The sequence below is a fragment of the Lygodium microphyllum genome, chromosome 21, assembly GCF_053477565.2.
Source record: "Lygodium microphyllum isolate KBCC chromosome 21, Lygodium_microphyllum_v1.1.10, whole genome shotgun sequence".
NCBI lineage: Eukaryota > Viridiplantae > Streptophyta > Polypodiopsida > Schizaeales > Lygodiaceae > Lygodium > Lygodium microphyllum.
In genome coordinates, this window is record NC_141155.1 from 26,452,943 (window position 1) to 26,473,869 (window position 20,927).

Below are 20,927 nucleotides of genomic sequence, written 5' to 3' on the forward strand. Positions count from 1 at the left end.
TTGCTTAGCCTACTTGAGATACTAGGTTTTAATGCTCTCTGAATCTCAGAAAACCCTCACTAGTAGTAGCTGGACTTGGCAAAGGCCACTCAAAGCTTGAAAAATCTGGCAAAGGAAGGGGGGATATTGATCCCCATTGGCTACACTACATGGGGACAATATAAGAATGGTCATAGAAGAATATTCCATTCTCTACAAGCTCTGTCTTCTTTCTACCTTTGTACATCTCTTCTCCAATCAAGCCATGCATCACATCAATCACATCAATAATAGACTCAACCAATTGCCATTCCTCAAGATTAGAGGGATAGACATCTACAAGACAAATGAACAAATGTTATAATGGAAAACTTTAAACCAAGTTTAAGAAAATAAATACTTTAAGAATTAAATCCTTACAATTTGGTTTATGCATTGGAAGATTTGAACTTCCAGGTTCCAAATATAGCTCTATATGCATAAATACATATTGCACCAAAACCTCTTTTATACTATTCTTATTTACTCCAAGCTTGAAATCTTGGATTCTACCCTTCCAAGCAGAGATGAACGAGCTCTCATATGTTCGCCTTTTCCCATGTTTTGCCTATTGCATGGTGATCCAACTGCCTTTGCTAATGATTATAGGAATCCATCTTCCATATTTTTGGAATGAGTTAAATACTGATATGGATGTGATTTGGGAGCATGGACGCCTTGTTGAAGGTCGAATTTCTGTATCCATAGCACAGAGAGAGAGAGAGAGAGAGAGAGAGAGAGAGAGAGAGAGAGAGTAGGCTACCACTAGAGGGACAAAAGAAAGGAGGAAAAAACATGAGAGGGACAAAAGAACTGAGGGAAAAAAATATGTGCCAAACTTTTTACTAATTTGAATTTAGAGTAAACATGTCATTATCATTAATTCAGACATATCATTAAATAAAAGAGGTTGGGAGTGTATATCATTAATGCAAAGAATGTCATAATCACGAATATAAGAGGCTAAAAATAGATATTGATAATACAAATTCATAATATTATATATATATATATATCTTTTTATTTAAAAAAATTTACATTTTTTAAAATAGAAGTTCCGTTACGGAGGCTTTGCTCCTATTGGTCTAGAGCACTCCCTTTCTATCTCCTAAAAGGCATTATCAGGACCTCAAAACTCGCCTAATGTAAGCACCCTCTTTTGGCTAGGTAGCATCCCCCACTATCAAGGTGGGTGATCTTTTAAATGTTTTAATAATTCATATATTTGAAATATAATGTTTTGCTCCTAGGGCAAAGACAAAATGAATAAGATAAATATTATATATAATAGCATATGTGAGGGTTGTAACCTTTATTAGAAACCTCATAGGTCCAAGAATTCTCACAAAATGTCTAGTACCACCTCAATGTGTTCGTTCGTAATGCATGAGTCATCACATATTTTCAACAACTATGGGATGCACAAACTAATAGAGTGAGTGCAAGATAACTATAACACTAGTACCTTTCCTTTAGAAAGTAACATATTTTTTAATGATCTCAAAGTGATGATGCACAACATTAAAGTACGTGATTGGTGCTTTCTCATTTTCTACAACTTGGTTATTTTATTTGGGTTTGCACCATTTTGCAGTCCATGCTATTTTCAAGTTCAATTCTCATGATGGTTTGGCTTTTCAAGTGCTTTTGAGTTATGTCAAAGTTTTTTCTATCTAGACATATAATGAAGAATAGTGCTCATCAATACATTGTCAATATATGGTGACATCAATATGCCTTGAAATCCATGAGCAAGTTTGAGAGAGAGAGAGAGAGAGATTTGCATTTTTGTTTCCAAATCAAGTCCTTCTCTAAATTCAATTTTACATGGAGCTAGCACCTATTTTTGTTTTAGAAAGTATATCACAATGGCAAGTAAGTGATATGTAACAATGATGTTGCATCCTGTAATTTACATGAAGTAGAATGCTCAAAGTCCTATATACAAGGTTATTGACTACAATATGTATTGTGAAGCACAAATAAAATTCTCTAGTGCAGCCTAACTTTACAGAGCCTACCTAACCACACAATGTGATGTTTTTTGTTGACACAAATGATCTTGAGTGCCAACAAATACAAAAAATGGCTAAGACTTTGTATTTACAAATAAGTGAGTGATCATCTATTGTGATCAAAGGCTTTGGCTCTTGGTCAATGGAGACTTTGTTTGGCCAATTGATGTTCATGGATGAAACAACCATGGAAGCCGTAAGGTACACGAGAAGGGAGCTTGATGGAGGCTATGACATCAAGGGAAGGGGACTGTGCATCCATGGCAAGAAGCTTACATACTCCTGTGATAATGTTGTGGACTAGGCACAAAAGGTACCCATCATCCTCTTTGCTAGAACAATCGGGGCCATTAGTTTGGAGATTCAAGTTGTCTAATCGAGGCACAAAAAAGGGTTCACTTACATGGCAATGGGGTCCAAATTCTTTGGTTGCAACGATGCATGAGGGATTGCCTTGTTTTTGAAGGTCCACTTTCACCACTCCTTGGAGCTCAGGGTAAGACCCACTTGCAAGGTAGGCATACCTAATCTTCCTTCCTGTGTAGTTGTGGTTGAAGGTGCCAAACTCAAGGTTGGAGCCTGGGCAGAGTTGCCTCATGGAGGTCTTCCTAGTGGTGAGGTTCAGACGCACCTCTGTAAGAGTGCATGTTATGCCCTTGGCTGGTATCTCAAGAAAGCGCTCGGGAGGGGCGATGTTGGGTGTGATGATGACTACCTCGTCTTGCTCCTCCCATGCGTTTATGAAGTGGTAACCGTTCAAGCCAGGTGCTTCGAAGCATAAGGGGGTGTATTGATGCCCTTGATTGTTGCTGTTCTTTGCGTCTTGATGGTATGTGGCAGCGGCCCTAGGGACGAGGCAAAGCATGGGGGTTTTCTTCTTGTCACAGACGACGGGCATCTGGCCGCGCAGGAACTGGAGGGGGCGGATGACGAATTGGTTGTCAGGGAAGATGGCGTAGTGGTCGGTGATGGCGAAGTCATGGATGAAGGAGATGTCGCGGAGGGGGATGCGGACGTCGCGGGACTTGACGCCCGAAGGGGAGACTTTGAAGAAGGAGAAGGGGGCCGCGGGGGAGGGCCGGAAGTGGAAGGCAAACATCTCGCCGGTGCGGGGGTCGAACTTGGGGTGGGCGCACATGTTGGTTGACCGGGCCTTGGCTCCGCCCGAGGCGAACTTCAGACGGCCCAGGGTCAGCAGGTCCCCATCCGCCCCCACGTGCACGGCGTATGGCATGTCGTCCTCCGACAGCGACAGCAGCTGCCCGTTGAAGAAGCAGGCACTGGTGTTCGACAGCCCCCAGCCGTCGCGCATGTTGAGCACCCCTAGTAGGGCGCGCGCCAGCACGAGCGCCGCCCTGGCGAATCCCAGAGTACCACGTGCGCCGCCGAAGATCTTCAGGAAGAGCGGGCGCCCGGCCAGCTCCTCCTGCACGAAGCGGCTGGTGCGCACATGGCGGCAGCAGTAGGAGGCGCAGCGCGGGCCGGAGAGCGTAACGGCGTGGAGCATGCCGTCGCCGTCGAACATGTGGTAGCCCTCGCGGTCGAAGAGGCGAGCGGCGTTGGGGCCGTTGCGGACGTAGACGCCCCGGAGGCCATCCGGCAGGGCACCGCCGGCGTCGAACGCGCAGGGAGACGGCGGCTTCTCCGGCACCGGCGCGCAGTTCCCGGCCAGCTGCACCGCCGGGTCGGCGCCCGGCCCCAGGTTCCCCGGCGCCAGCAGGCCCCCTATCAGGCTGTCCGCCACGTTGCACGCCGTCTCCCAGAAGCTCCGTCCGCCCCGGCTCGCCTCTACCAGCCTCTGTATATCCATCAGCTCCCTCCCCCTCACCCCCCTTAACACCTGCGGCACTGCACCACCACCACCACCATCACTCGCCCCGGCTATCCTGACGTACTCCTGATCCTTCGCCTGCATCCCTGCCGACACCTTCACCCGTCTCTGCTTCCGCCTCCCCCCATCGCCAGCTCTGATTTTCTGACTCCTTCCATCGCCATAACGGATTTTCCGCCTTCCCCCATCGCCATACCTGATTATCGGCTTCGTACGTGCTCCTTCACTATCGGCCACCAGCTGGTGTTGCTGGTGCTGCAGCCACTTGTCCCCTCCCAAGGGAGCTCTGTGCATCAGCTGTTGCATTTTTTCTTTTTTCCTACTCTTCTCTTCTCACTCTCAAATGAGATTATCCACAACCAAAAAGCAGATCGCTGTGATATCTTAACAGAGGTCGATCGAGGATGATGGATGGTATGTGACGTCTAAGATCAATCATGTTATTTAAAAAAAGCAGCTTGTGGTGATACACTCTTTAATTAATGATTAATCTGTACCTACCAGCTTACTAACCCCCCTCTTTGCGCCATTGCATCAGCATCGTGGTCCCCTATTTGCATTATAAGAGCGCCTCGATGTAAAAAGCATGACGTCTAAGCTCGTCTCTCGCTGGAGTACGAGTCACGACGCTTGACTCTTCCTTCAGCAGTAACATTGACGGACAACCTCAGCTTCAGTGGCGCGATTAGTCTTCGGACGACAAAAACAGAACAGATATCTTTGAAGGTGGAGTGCCGTGTGAGCTGAGAGGGCCGTACCCTACCACCTCAAATTAGCCAGTGGCTCTAACGTGGGCCGAGGGATCTGTTCGGCTGTCTTTTCTGCGCCATGATGAGGAGTTGCTTCCAATCCTTTCTAACTTCCTTGATGAGGATCATCTTTGTCACGAGGAAAATAAATATCAGTGGCTATGTGGTCCCGCGCTGTGGAAACTTTGCATCTACTGACGTCCTCATCAAATGGTAGCCCTAGCATGATTGTCATTGTATCGAGAGGCGTCTCATGCGCGTGTTAGGAAGGAGTTCGACAACAGTAAGAAAAACACGAATCTGCAGAAAAGAGCCATTTGGATCTCTCTTCACGCCAAACAATAGTAATAACACCTACCGACAAGCACCCAAGGGGGATAGGTGGAGATATCATACAAGCATGTAGAAGTTAAGATATTTACCATTCGGCCCTCTTCTTTAGCTTATGGGACAAACTAGAGTATGCCCCCCAGCACAACCGAGATTATGTCTTCCTAAAAATTGATTTTGACAAAGCCTATGATCAACTCAAGCGGGACTTGATACTCTAGTCACTCCTAGATATGGGACTAGGTAGACATTTCATTAAGTTTATATCAGCATTGTTTGGGAATGCCACTACTAGGATTGCAATCAATGGAGAACTTATTGAATCTTTTTAGTTCAGACAGTCCATTAGACAAGGTTGTCCTCTAGCACCTCTACTATTTGCAATTGCTATGCCAGATGGATCAGGGTGGCTCATTGAAGACCATGTACAAAAATGAAGAACCAGAGGAATCCACTTACCAAATGATGAAGCTATGATCCTCAATCTCTCTGCTAATGATACCAATACAACTCTTAATAATGATCAGGAGTCCACCTCTACCTTTTGGGAATGCCTTGAGATTTTTTGTCTAGCATCAAGGTTAGTTTAATCAACCATACTTAGACCAGTATCAAGACCTTGATTAAGAACCCCCAGCATGGATATTGGTTGTTGGATGTCAGCCCATTCTAGAAGGGAATTTTTTTCAATTATTAGGAATCATCATGGGTCTTGGTGTTACTTTAACGCAAAGTTGGCAATGGGTAATGGATAAGGTGCAAAAGAAATTAGATAAGTGAATTGGTTCTTAGTAGGGGGTAGCATCTAGATGCATCGTTTTAAACCATGTTCTCATCACTACATGTATCTACTATCTAGCATGTTGGAGAGTCCCAAAGGAGATTTAAAAATAGTTAGAATCCCTGTTCAACCATTTCCTATGGGGAGGAGACCCCAATAAATTCAAAATTCCAAAAGTTTTTTGGCGCACCTACACTCTCCCAAAAAAATAAGGGGGTCTTGGATTGATTGATTTAGGGAGTCTAGTTGATAAATTGGTTGGCAAGTGGATCATTAGATGTCTAGAGAACTTGGAAGAGAATTGATCTCCTTTCTTTGTCCAAAAAAGCAAGAACTTTAGTAGGTTTAAGAATCCTTAAGGAATCTATTATCTCCCCATACACATGGTTATCTTCTTCCCATTCAAGTTTAGGCCAATGGGATCATCCCCCCAGTTAAAAGAATCACTATACGGGTTTAGAGTCATATTAGCAACGAAAACTAGTGTCACTTTTTTTAGTGTTACTATCTCCGTCACTATGACCATCTATAATAGCATCACTACATAGCAATGTTATTATTCATAATTATACTAATGGTCATAGCAATGTACTTTCTAACGCGCTTTCCAACACCAATATCGACTCAAAATAGCAACAATATGTTAGATATGCTCAATGCCCCACCCTCATAAGGTGCCATCAATGATCCATGGTGCTCAAAGATGTAAGGCCCCCATTATGAGGAGAAGCCATATGTCGACTTGTATCTCAAATGAGGTCTATGTGACTGGATGGCAAAAAGTGTTGTAGGTCTAATCTTTGGGTTAGACAGAGTAGTTAAGCTGGTAGTAGCAACTCGAGGCACATTGCATCGAGTTGTAGGGTAAGGGAGTTATCACACGCCCTAACCAAAGGTAAAGGAAATATTCCCTAGCCAACTAGTGGAGGTGCACATGGAAGGTCAACAGACACATGTGCATATGGAAGGTCAATAGACACTTGGGCACATGGAAGGTCAACAGACACATGTGTATATGGAAGGTCAACAGACACATGGGCACATGGAAAGTCAATAAACACAAGTGCATATGGAAGGTCAACAGACATATGTGCACATGGAAGGTCAACAAATGCAGGTGTGTATGGAAGGTCATCCATCATGACCCCCTTCACATGCTTTAAAAGCTAAACCCCTTCACAACTATCAATCATCTATCTTTCACCTAGTCAAAGTTGTTCCACCTAGCCTTAAGATCTTCACCTATCTTCTGTCTAGATCGCCATCTAAGCTTCACATTGGAAGCGCACGGGTGGACAAAGCCATCTTTGTATCATCTCAACAACATTGACATATGCACGAATGTTTTTGTAATCTATGCCTAGCTTTCACAACAATTTTCATGCATCATCGTGAGACTCAAGCATTATGTTTCCAAATGGCAATATGTGACATTTTAGTAATCTAAAAAATCCCAAAACATTGATGTATTTTGATTTTTTTGAACGAAGGTCAATTCTCCTCATCCTATTGGTCAATCCCATTGATTCTTGTTGATCCCTATTTCTCTTTTCCTCTTTTCCTCTCCCTCTCCCTCTCTCTCTCTCTCTCTCTCTCTCTCTCTCTCTCTCTCTTTGTTTCTCTCTCCCTATCCCTCTCCATTTCTCTCTCTTTCTCTTTCTATCCCTCTCTCTCTATATTTCTCTCTCCCCCCTCTCTCTCTCCCTTCCTCTTTCTCTTTCTCTCTGTCTCTCTCTATTTCTCTCTCTCCCCCCCTCTCTCTCTCTCTCTGTTTCTCTCTTTCCATTCTCTCTATTTTTCTCTCCCCCTACCCTATTTTCCTTCCTCTATTTCTATCTCTATTTTTGTCTCCCTCCTCTCTCTATTTCTCTCTCTCTCCCTCCCTCTCTCTCCCTCTCTCCCTCCCTCTCTCCCTCCCTCTCTCTCTCTCTCTCTCTCTCTCTCTCTCTCTCTCTCTCTCTCTCTCTCTCTCTCTCTCTCTATCTCTTCCTCTTGCTCAATTTCCCTCCCTCCCTCTCTCCCTCCCTTGCTTTCATTTGTGTTGTTTCTCTCTTTACTTTTTTCTTTCTTCATGCTCATCAAAGCTAAAACTGCTATTTGCATTTTGTTGCTTTCTTTTTCTATAGTATGTTGTGTAAAAATTACATAATGTAGCGAACATAATCTGAGAAAGAGATAGAGATCACACAAGAGATAAGAGGAGAATTAAAAAATTTTCTTTAGCTCCAAACAAGTGATACAAAGATCTTTTTTGGCTCTTGCTAGACTTCAATCCCCAAATAATAGTGCATCAAGCCCAAGTTTGTCATTTCAAACTCAGAACTCAAAGTCTTTCGAGTTTGGTTGATCATATCTTCATAGTCACCTGTAATAAGAAGGTCGTCCACATATAGGACAATCACTATAGACTTTTTACCATCCCTGTAAACATACAAGTTAGCATCTGAGGCACATCTTTTGAAGTTTAAGTTTAAAAAGAACTTATCTATTCGTTGGTACCATGTTCTGCGGGACTTGTTTCAGGCCATATAATGCCTTCTTCAGCTTACACACTTTGTTCTCAGAATGGGGGGCCTCAAACCTTGGTGGCTGGAGCCACGTACACCTCTTGCTTGAGGTCACCATTTAAGAACGCTGACTTAATATCCATTTGGTAACTGGCCACTACTTGTTGGCAATCATTGCAAGTACTGTGCGAATAGTATTCATTCTAGCAGTTGGGGCAAATGACTCTTGAAAATCAAACCCTTCAACATGTGAAAATCCCTGTGCAACTAGTTTGGCTTTGTTCTTTTCTAAGGTACCATCAGCCTTGTACTTTACCTTCCAGATCCACTTGGTGCCAATAACCTTATGCTTTTGCTGGACGATCCACTATCTCCCAAGTGTCATTCTTCATTATGCTGTCATACTCTGCTTGCATAGCTACCTTCCATGTTGGATCTGCAAGTGCTTCTTCTAAGTTAGTTGGCTCCTTTACTTCTCTCATAATCTCAGTCATCAAGGCCATATTGACTATGTGAGCAGAAGCCCTCATTTGCTCCTTTATTCTCTAAACCTCATTGGTCCGTCTGCCTTCTCCTTAATAGATGTAGCCATAGGATTGTTGTGGTCATAGAGCTACTTCACCCAATGCGACAATGGCTGTGGGGTGATGTCAGGTTGGTGAACTTTTTCCTCATCATCTGAAGATGATGCTTCCTCCTCCTTAAGGATAGGGATAGCTCTTGGGACAAGTTCATAGTGGACTACTTCTTAGCTTGATGATAAAGTGGAAGAACTTGCCTTCTCCTCCTCCATTGTATGCAGCTGCTCCTTGAACACCACATCATGGCTCGTGATGATCTTCTTTGCCTCTTGGTCATATAATTTGTAAGCCTTCTGCTCATCACTATAACCTAAGAAGATACATTTTTTGCTTTTCGATTTGAACTTGTTTCTCTTCTCATTTGGAACATGTGCATAACATTCACATCAAAAAATTCTAAAATGTGAGACTGATGCTTCCTCCTCAAGGATAGGGATAGCTCTTGGGACAAGTTCATAGTGGACTACTTCTTAGCTTGATGATAAAGTGGAAGAACTTGCCTTCTCCTCCTCCATTGTATGCAGCTGCTCCTTGAACACCACATCATGGCTCGTGATGATCTTCTTTGCCTCTTGGTCATATAATTTGTAAGCCTTCTGCTCATCACTATAACCTACGAAGATACATTTTTTGCTTTTTGGTTTTAACTTGTTTCTCTTCTCGTTTGGAACATGTGCATAACATTCACATCAAAAAATTCTAAAATGTGAGACTGATGCTTCCTCCTCCTTAAGGATAGGGATAGCTCTTGGGATAAGTTCATAGTGGACTACTTCTTCTCTTGATGATAAAGTGGAAGAAATTGCCTTCTCCTCCTCCATTATATGCAACTGCTCCTTGAACACCACATCATGGCTCGTGATGATCTTCTTTGCCTCTTGGTCATATAATTTGTAAGCCTTCTGCTCATCATTGATAGTACTATGCTGGGACATATCAGGAATGCAGAAACTTCACATGAAGCTTGGACAATTTTTTAGAACATGTTTTCAATAAATACTAATGCACGAAACATTCAACTCAAGCAAGAGTTGAATACCTTGAAGAAAGGAAAAATGTCTATCAATGAGTATGTTTTGAAGGTGAAGAACACTGCAGATGCTTTAGCAACGATTCATGCAATGCATGATGATAATGATTTGGTTTCATCCACTTTGAGTGGCCTTAATAATGAGAAGGCTTGAAAATCATTTGTCACTTCTGTATATGTACGAAAGCCATTTTTAAAATTTGATGAGCTAGTCTCTCTCCTTAATGAAGAGATCAATATGCAAGGTGACTCATCTGAAAGATATGGTGAACAAATCCAAGCATTTTACTCAAGTTCAGGAAGGGGATGTGGTAGATCCTCTTTAAGAGGCCATGGTATGGGATGTGCTAGCAGTAACCAACAAAACATGTCAAATCATCAATTTGGTGAAATGCAGATTTTAGGAGGCCAAGGAAACTTTAGAGATAGGGGGAGCTCTAGAGGAAGAGGTGGATGGATGGAAGAACAATAGAGGTTCTAGAAATTCTGCTATTATTTTTCATTATTGTAGTAAAATGGGTCATATTGCAACCCATTGTTATGCTAAGAATGATGATATTCGTAGTGGTAGATTGTAGCAAGGAAACTATTCATTGTTTTCACGAGAGAATGAAGACAAAAATGAGTGTCTATTTGTTATGAAGCATATGATGAATGCAGTTACAAGAAAGGGGACGCATGATGATGTATGGTATGTCGATTCAGGTGCATCTAATCATATGACAAGTATAACCTAAGAAGATACATTTTTTACTTTTTGGTTTTAACTTGTTTCTCTTCTCATTTGGAACATGTGCATAACATTCACATCAAAAAATTCTAAAATGTGAGATAGATGGTTTCTTATCAGTGTAAGCCTTATGAGGTATTTTTCCCTTGAGAGCCTTTGTGTAGCTCCGATTTAGAATATAGACTACAGTATTAATAGCTTCAATCCAAAAATGGTTAGGCAATCCCTTGCCCTTTAGCATGCATCTTGCCATCTCCACAATGGTGCGATTCCTGCATTCCACAACATTGTTCTGTTGAGGTATGTGAGGCGTCGTCAATCGACACTTGATCCCTTTGCTCTTGCAAAAGTCTTCAAACTCCTTTGAGTTGAACTCACCACCACCATCTATTCTAAATTTCTTCACACTTTTCCCTATTTCATTCTCAACAAGTTTTAGCCATTCTTTAAACTTACCAAAAGCTTGAGCCTTATCACAAAGGAAGTATATCCACATCTTCCTACTATAGTCATCAACAATCAACATAAAATAAGAAGATCCCCCCAAGGACTGTGTAGGCATCTTACTACGCACAAGTCAGCATGTACAAACTCTAGAGAAGCCTGTGCTCTATTCTTGCTTTCCTATGGAAATGCCTCTCTGTTGCTTGCCCATCATAAAAGCTTCACATGGTTCCTTCAATTCAGTCACACTTCAAGTAGGTGAGCAACCATACCTTGCTTGTGCATCTCCTTTAACACTTCAAATCCGATGTGTCTAAATCTTTCATGCCAAAGCTTACTTATGCCCACTCTAGTGGTGGCTGTAAGAGCACTTAGCTCATACAGGTTGTTTCTTCTTTCATGCCAAAGCTTACTTATACCCACTCTAGCGGTGGCTGTAAGAGCACTTAGCTCATACAGGTTGTTCCTTCTTTTTTCTTTGCCAACAACTTTGCCAGCATTATCGAGAATTTCTGCACCTGTCTTCTTGAACCTCACTTCATGACCAAGATCTGTTATGGAAGCAACTGATAACAAATTTCTCCTAATTTTGGGAACATACAATACATTTGAAAGCTTATTGATTTCACCATTTACAACAACAAAAGAACTAGTACCTATGTCCGTAGGAGGGCATTTTGCATCATTTCCAACTGTCACAGTGATGTATTCTTGTAGAGGCTGCATAGAACTGTATAGACCTTTCTTGTTGGTCATATGACGGCGGGAGACCCCACTATCGAACACCCATGAGCCAGTGGTAGATTCTTCTTGCATCGAGGAGCACACTTCCTCAGTGGTCGCCACGAATAACTCTAACTTTGCTTCAGCCATATTGGCTGTCTATTTCCCTTTACTTTTAAGGGTACCATTCTTTTTATCTGCCTTCTTGATATGATAATCTACGATTACATATTCTTTCTTCTTGCAGTAGAAGCACTCTCCTTGAAACCTCTTCTTACAGCCCTTCTTCTTTTTGTCACCATCATTTTTGGTGGAGGAATCACCTTTGCCTTTTGCATTGGCAGAGAATGCAACATCTCCATTGTTGCTTCCTTCTCGTGCTTTCAACCTCAACCCCTCCTCCATCAATAATGTACAAAACTCCTCAAAAGTCAAAGCTTGAGGTCTCACTTGAGTATTAAGGGTAGTTACTAGTCCATCAAACTTTTATGGACAAATCCGAAGACACCTCCTCGCTAGCTCATCACTAGTCTTTTGTATTCTAGCGCCAGCCATCTGCTCGCGTAGATTCTTAATCCGAGCAATGAATGCTTCATTTGTCTCTTCTTCAACAAACTTCTCCGTTGCTAGTTGATTATCCAAGTTTTGAATCCTTTTTTGGTTTCACATTTCATACTGACTCCTCAGTACATTCCAAGCCTCTGATGCTTTGGTTGTATGTTGAATCAAAGTTAGAACACTGTCATAATAGCTTTAACTTATAAGGCACACAATGCATCTGCATTCCTTCCTTTCCAAGCTCGTAAAGATCTACATTTGGAGGAATCATCACACTAGAATTGGATGGGTCAGGGGGGTAGACTGTGATTCTGCATCAGTTCCTAGCACAGTCTCCAAAAGCTCATAAGAATCAAGGATAGTTGTAATTTTAAACTTCCACAAGGTGTAGTTTGTACCATCTAACTTGCCTTTATTGAAGGTTGGTGGACGAATCCTAAATGTTTGAATAGCTGATATAGCACCACCACCTCTTGCATTGCTTCCTAATGTGCCAGAACCACTTTTGAAAGATGGAATCGTTCCTCTTTGCTATTGAAACCTTTGTCTCTTGCGCACTCTTCAATATCTCTTTCTCAGATTCTGTTTCCCCCTATGCCGTGTAATTTTTACATGGTGTCAGATCCCAAGAGGCTCTAAGGATTGAAGAGTGCGCAAGAGACAAAGGTTTCAATAGCAAAGAGGAACGATTCCATCTTTCAAAAGTGGTTCTGGCACATTAGGAAGCAATGCAAGAGGTGGTGGTGCTATATCAGCTATTCAAACATTTAGGATTCGTCCACCAACCTTCAATAAAGGCAAGTTAGATGGTACAAACTACACCTTGTGGAAGTTTAAAATTACAACTATCCTTGATTCTTATGAGCTTTTGGAGACTGTGCTAGGAACTGATGCAGAATCACAGTCTACCCCCCTGACCAATCCAATTCTAGTGTGATGATTCCTCCAAATGTAGATCTTTACGAGCTTGGAAAGGAAGGAATGCAGATGCATTGTGTGCCTTATAAGTTAAAGCTATTCTGACAATGTTCTAACTTTGATTCAACATACAACCAAAGCATCAGAGGCTTGGAATGTACTGAGGAGTCAGTATGAAACGTGAAACCAAAAAAGGATTCAAAACTTGGATAATCAACTAGCAACGGAGAAGTTTGTTGAAGAAGAGACAAATGAAGCATTCATTGCTCGGATTAAGAATCTACGCGAGCAGATGGCTGGCGCTAGAATACAAAAGACTAGTGATGAGCTAGCGAGGAGGTGTCTTCGGATTTGTCCATAAAAGTTTGATGGACTAGTAACTACCCTTAATACTCAAGTGAGACCTCAAGCTTTGACTTTTGAGGAGTTTTGTACATTATTGATGGAGGAGGGGTTGAGGTTGAAAGCACGAGAAGGAAGCAACAATGGAGATGTTGCATTCTCTGCCAATGCAAAAGGCAAAGGTGATTCCTCCACCAAAAATGATGGTGACAAAAAGAAGAAGGGCTGTAAGAAGAGGTTTCAAGGAGAGTGCTTCTACTGCAAGAAGAAAGAATATGTAATCGTAGATTATCATATCAAGAAGGCAGATAAAAAGAATGGTACCCTTAAAAGTAAAGGGAAATAGACAGCCAATATGGCTGAAGCAAAGTTAGAGTTATTCGTGGCGACCACTGAGGAAGTGTGCTCCTCGATGCAAGAAGAATCTACCACTGGCTCATGGGTGTTCGATAGTGGGGTCTCCCGCCGTTATATGACCAACAAGAAAGGTCTATACAGTTCTATGCAGCCTCTACAAGAATACATCACTGTGACAGTTGGAAATGATGCAAAATGCCCTCCTACGGACACAGGTACTAGTTCTTTTGTTGTTGTAAATGGTGAAATCAATAAGCTTTCAAATGTATTGTATGTTCCCAAAATTAGGAGAAATTTGTTATCAGTTGCTTCCATAACAGATCTTGGTCATGAAGTGAGGTTCAAGAAGACAGGTGCAGAAATTCTCGATAATGCTGGCAAAGTTGTTGGCAAAGAAAAAAGAAGGAACAACCTGTATGAGCTAAGTGCTCTTACAGCCACCGCTAGAGTGGGTATAAGTAAGCTTTGGCATGAAAGAAGAAACAACCTGTATGAGCTAAGTGCTCTTACAGCCACCACTAGAGTGGGCATAAGTAAGCTTTGGCATGAAAGATTTAGACACATCGGATTTGAAGTGTTAAAGGAGATGCACAAGCAAGGTATGGTTGCTCACCTACTTGAAGTGTGACTGAATTGAAGGAACCATGTGAAGCTTTTATGATGGGCAAGCAACAGAGAGGCATTTCCATAGGAAAGCAAGAATAGAGCACAGGCTTCTCTAGAGTTTGTACATGCTGACTTGTGCGTAGTAAGATGCCTACACAGTCCTTGGGGGGATCTTCTTATTTTATGTTGATTGTTGATGACTATAGTAGGAAGATGTGGATATACTTCCTTTGTGATAAGGCTCAAGCTTTTGGTAAGTTTAAAGAATGGCTAAAACTTGTTGAGAATGAAATAGGGAAAAGTGTGAAGAAATTTAGAATAGATGGTGGTGGTGAGTTCAACTCAAAGGAGTTTGAAGACTTTTGCAAGAGCAAAGGGATCAAGTGTCGATTGACGACGCCTCACATACCTCAACAGAACAATGTTGTGGAATGCAGGAATCGCACCATTGTGGAGATGGCAAGATGCATGCTAAAGGGCAAGGGATTGCCTAACCATTTTTGGATTGAAGCTATTAATACTGTAGTCTATATTCTAAATCGGAGCTACACAAAGGCTCTCAAGGGAAAAATACCTCATAAGGCTTACACTGATAAGAAACCATCTATCTCACATTTTAGAATTTTTTGATGTGAATGTTATGCACATGTTCCAAATGAGAAGAGAAACAAGTTAAAACCAAAAAGTAAAAAATGTATCTTCTTAGGTTATACTTGTCATATGATTAGATGCACCTGAATCGACATACCATACATCATCATGCGTCCCCTTTCTTGTAACTGCATTCATCATATGCTTCATAACAAATAGACACTCATTTTTGTCTTCATTCTCTCGTGAAAACAATGAATAGTTTCCTTGCTACAATCTACCACTACGAATATCATCATTCTTAGCATAACAATGGGTTGCAATATGATCCATTTTACTACAATAATGAAAAATAATAGCAGAATTTCTAGAACCTCTATTGTTCTTCCATCCATCCACCTCTTCCTCTAGAGCTCCCCCTATCTCTAAAGTTTCCTTGGCCTCCTAAAATCTGCATTTCACCAAATTGATGATTTGACATGTTTTGTTGGTTACTGCTAGCACATCCCATACCATGGCCTCTTAAAGAGGATCTACCACATCCCCTTCCTGAACTTGAGTAAAATGCTTGGATTTGTTCACCATATCTTTCAGATGAGTCACCTTGCATATTGATCTCTTCATTAAGGAGAGAGACTAGCTCATCAAATTTTAAAAATGGCTTTCGTACATATACAGAAGTGACAAATGATTTTCAAGCCTTCTCATTATTAAGGCCACTCAAAGTGGATGAAACCAAATCATTATCATCATGCATTGCATGAATCGTTGCTAAAGCATCTGCAGTGTTCTTCACCTTCAAAACATACTCATTGATAGACATTTTTCCTTTCTTCAAGGTATTCAACTCTTGCTTGAGTTGAATGTTTCGTGCATTAGTATTTATTGAAAACATGTTCTAAAAAATTGTCCAAGCTTCATGTGAAGTTTCTGCATTCCTGATATGTCCCAGCATAGTACTATCAATGATGAGCAGAAGGCTTACAAATTATATGACCAAGAGGCAAAGAAGATCATCACGAGCCATGATGTGGTGTTCAAGGAGCAGCTGCATATAATGGAGGAGGAGAAGGCAATTTCTTCCACTTTATCATCAAGAGAAGAAGTAGTCCACTATGAATTTATCCCAAGAGCTATCCCTATCCTTAAGGAGGAGGAAGCATCAGTCTCACATTTTAGAATTTTTCGATGTGAATGTTATGCACATGTTCCAAACGAGAAGAGAAACAAGTTAAAACCAAAAAGCAAAAAATGTATCTTCGTAGGTTATAGTGATGAGCAGAAGGCTTACAAATTATATGACCAAGAGGCAAAGAAGATCATCACGAGCCATGATGTGGTGTTCAAGGAGCAGCTGCATACAATGGAGGAGGAGAAGGCAAGTTCTTCCACTTTATCATCAAGCTAAGAAGTAGTCCACTATGAACTTGTCCCAAGAGCTATCCCTATCCTTGAGGAGGAAGCATCAGTCTCACATTTTAGAATTTTTTGATGTGAATGTTATGCACATGTTCCAAATGAGAAGAGAAACAAGTTCAAACCGAAAAGCAAAAAATGTATCTTCTTAGGTTATAGTGATGAGCAGAAGGCTTACAAATTATATGACCAAGAGGCAAAGAAGATCATCACGAGCCATGATGTGGTGTTCAAGGAGCAGCTGCATACAATGGAGGAGGAGAAGGCAAGTTCTTCCACTTTATCATCAAGCTAAGAAGTAGTCCACTATGAACTTGTCCCAAGAGCTATCCCTATCCTTAAGGAGGAGGAAGCATCATCTTCAGATGATGAGGAAAAAGTTCACCAACCTGACATCACCCCACAGCCATTGTCGCATTGGGTGAAGTAGCTCTATGACCACAACAATCCTATGGCTACATCTATTAAGGAGAAGGCAGACGAACCAATGAGGTTTAGAGAATAAAGGAGCAAATGAGGGCTTCTGCTCACATAGTCAATATGGCCTTGATGACTGAGATTATGAGAGAAGTAAAGGAGCCAACTAACTTAGAAGAAGCACTTGCAGATCCAACATGGAAGGTAGCTATGCAAGCAGAGTATGACAGCATAATGAAGAATGACACTTGGGAGATAGTGGATCGTCCAGCAAAAGCATAAGGTTATTGGCACCAAGTGGATCTGGAAGGTAAAGTACAAGGCTGATGGTACCTTAGAAAAGAACAAAGCCAAACTAGTTGCACAGGGATTTTCACATGTTGAAGGGTTTGATTTTCAAGAGTCATTTGCCCCAACTGCTAGAATGAACACTATTCGCACAGTACTTGCAATGATTGCCAACAAGTAGTGGCCAGTTACCAAATGGATATTAAGTCAGCGTTCTTAAATGGTGACCTCAAGCAAGAGGTGTACGTGGCTCCAGCCACCAAGGTTTGAGGCCCCCCATTCTGAGAACAAAGTGTGTAAGCTGAAGAAGGCATTATATGGCCTGAAACAAGTCCCGCAGAACATGGTACCAACGAATAGATAAGTTCTTTTTAAACTTAAACTTCAAAAGATGTGCCTCAGATGCTAACTTGTATGTTTACAGGGATGGTAAAAAGTCTATAGTGATTGTCCTATATGTGGACGACCTTCTTATTACAGGTGACTATGAAGATATGATCAACCAAACTCGAAAGGCTTTGAGTTCTGAGTTTGAAATGACAAACTTGGGCTTGATGCACTATTATTTGGGGATTGAAGTCTAGCAAGAGCCAAAAAAGATCTTTGTATCACTTGTTTGGAGCTAAAGAAAATTTTTTAATTCTCCTCTTATCTCTTGTGTGATCTCTATCTCTTTCTCAGATTATGTTCGCTACATTATGTAATTTTTACACAACATACTATAGAAAAAGAAAGCAACAAAATGCAAATAGCAGTTTTAGCTTTGATGAGCATGAAGAAAGAAAAAAGTAAAGAGAGAAACAACACAAATGAAAGCAAGGGAGGGAGAGAGGGAGGGAGGGAAATTGAGCAAGAGGAAGAGATAAAGAGAGAGAGAGAGAGAGAGAGAGAGAGAGAGAGAGAGAGAGAGAGAGAGAGAGAGAGAGAGAGAGGAGGGAGAGAGGGAGAGAGAGGGAGGGAGAGAGAGAGAAATAGAGAGAGGAGGGAGACAAAAATAGAGATAGAAATAGAGGAAGGAAAATAGGGTAGGGGGAGAGAAAAATAGAGAGAATGGAAAGAGAGAAACAGAGAGAGAGAGGGGGGGAGAGAGAGAAATAGAGAGAGACAGAGAGAAAGAGAAAGAGGAAGGGAGAGAGAGAGGGGGGAGAGAGAAATATAGAGAGAGAGGGATAGAAAGAGAAAGAGAGAGAAATGGAGAGGGATAGGGAGAGAGAAACAAAGAGAGAGAGAGAGAGAGAGAGAGAGAGAGAGAGAGAGAGAGAGAGAGAGAGGAGAGGAAAAGAGGAAAAGAGAAATAGGGATCAACAAGAATCAATGGGATTGACCAATAGGATGAGGAGAATTTACCTTCGTTCAAAAAAATCAAAATACATCAATGTTTTGGGATTTTTTAGATTACTAAAATGTCACATATTGCCATTTGGAAACATAATGCTTGAGTCTCACGATGATGCATGAAAATTGTTGTGAAAGCTAGGCATAGATTACAAAAACATTCGTGCATATGTCAATGTTGTTGAGATGTAGAGAAAGAAGATATGTAGAGATGCGATAGGGAGAGAAGAGTGAAAGGTGAGAAGGATCAAAGCTTGCACGGGAGAGCTATGGCAGGAGAGCAAGAGCAAGAGAGAGAGAGGCTCACAATGTGGGAAATCCAACAATCACAATGTGTGTCGGTATTTCCTTTATTCATCTGTCACTAAAAGAATAAAAAAATAAAGTGATGGTGATGGGCAACCGCTGCTTGCAGTGTGCAAGCACGGGTATTGTCAGTGTAGTAATACAAGAGTGGCTAGGCGGAGGCGCCTTTACCCCCAACAATCTCCCACTTAAAGGCAAATCTACCCCAGTGAGGAGTGAAATAGAAAAGAAAAGACAGTACAACACGTACACATGTACAACAAGATGATGAAAGATGTCATCTCATCCCACACCCATCAATCCTAAGGAAGGCAAAGTGCTCGAGAGGCTTTTGGTGAGCAGATCTACAGGATTCTGGTCAATCGACATCTTGACAAGGTCAGCAGACTTGTCCTCAACGACCCCATGTATGAAGATTCTTGGCTAACTGAATAGCACTCATAAAATATGAATGCAGTGTAGGGATAACATCAATACCAAGGTCATGAACCAAATGGCCTAACCGTATGGCCTCCTTGTAAGCCTCAATGGCTGCAATATACTCAGCCTTAGTGGTGGAAAGAGCCATACACTTTTGCACCTTGGACATCCAAGAGACAGCACCTCCAACATAGGTGAACACATAGCCAGAAGTGGACTTCCTACTATCCGCATGTCCTGTATAATCACAATCATTGTACCCCACCACTCCTGTATCCTGGCTGCCATAGCATATGCACATATCTATAGTGCCCTTCAGGTATCTCATGATACCCTTCACGGCATCCCAATGCTTCTTGCTAGGTGTAGCCATATAGCATGCCACAATACCAATTGCAAATGCAATATCTGGATGAGTGGCTATCATGGCATACATCTTCTACCCATTGCAGATGCATAGGGAAACTTGGCCATCTTGGCCCTCTACTCATCTGTCTATGGACAATCGGCTTGTGATACCTTTGTTGAAAAATAGGTCAAATGATGTATGTTGCATGATGAGGAGACTTGTATCCCATAAGCACAGGGAGGAGAGTGGAGAAGTTGGAAAGCTATAAAGACATGTACTTGGTTCACTTTTCAATCCAATGCGATTGTACTTTGTACTTCACTGTGAGTCCCTATCATGTCCTACTTGGGATTTTGTTTATGAGTCCAAGCATTCTATTTTGGAACCTAATTCAACCGAGTAATAGTTAGTGTCATTTGCCTATGTTTTCATGGCTCTAGTTACTACATTCCAACCTCCATAGCTATAGCCATGCTCAAGATCCATGTCCTTCAACATGGTATCAAAGCCCAGTTGGGCATGGCCTAGCTCAACTCAGCTCCATTCTCTACTCTCTCAACTTTGCTTGACCTCAATCTAGCTTAGGTCAATTCTATGACCTCATCTCCCACTTCTTCTTCTCATTGTTTACCTTGGTAGCCATAGCCAAGTAACACCTACCCTGCTTGAAGCTCTCATATCTCTCTCTATAGGCCAAATCTCACTAAGCTTCCTTCTAGAGAAGTGTTTCCTGCTAGTAAAGATTTTCTATATTACTTCAAACATCAACTATGTGTCTGCCATAGCCAGGATGACCCAATAAACTTGGAGCTTCTAGATCTCATCACATAGGCCATATCTTTGAGAACTTTCTTCTAGGGAGATCTTCCTAAGGTTAGGATGCCCCTCTCTATTATCTTACAGTAAGACATTCTGCATTCTACATCTCGGCATTGTCGTTTTTGGAGCTCGTTGTCCCTATTAGGTGGTGCAGGTCTTTTCATTCACTTCCTTCCTTCTCCATGCACTGTGATCTAGCTCAAATGCATAGGTATTTTGAAGCCATGTCACAAGCTTTCTTTCCATTAAAAAAAGTTTTGAAAATGATCAAGTATCCAGCTCACACAGAGAAAAAAACCAAGGTGCCCTAGAAACCCTAACTGCAAACTCCATAGCCAAAAACTTGAAAGCTTGGCATCCTTGTGATTTTCTCACTACCATCATCAATAGTGATTTTGATCACTCTGACATTACCTCTAAAATCTATTGTAGATCTGGAAGTGCCCGAGGAAGCTCAAAAATTACC

At 41.7% G+C, this 20,927-nt stretch overlaps 1 pseudogene; it reads right to left on the reverse strand.

Moving 5' to 3' along the window:
- Positions 1-1,791: 1,791 nt before the first annotated feature.
- LOC148017834 (zeaxanthin 7,8(7',8')-cleavage dioxygenase, chromoplastic pseudogene) lies at positions 1,792-4,615 on the reverse strand (annotated as a pseudogene).
- Between the last annotated feature and the right edge of the window lie 16,312 nt (positions 4,616-20,927).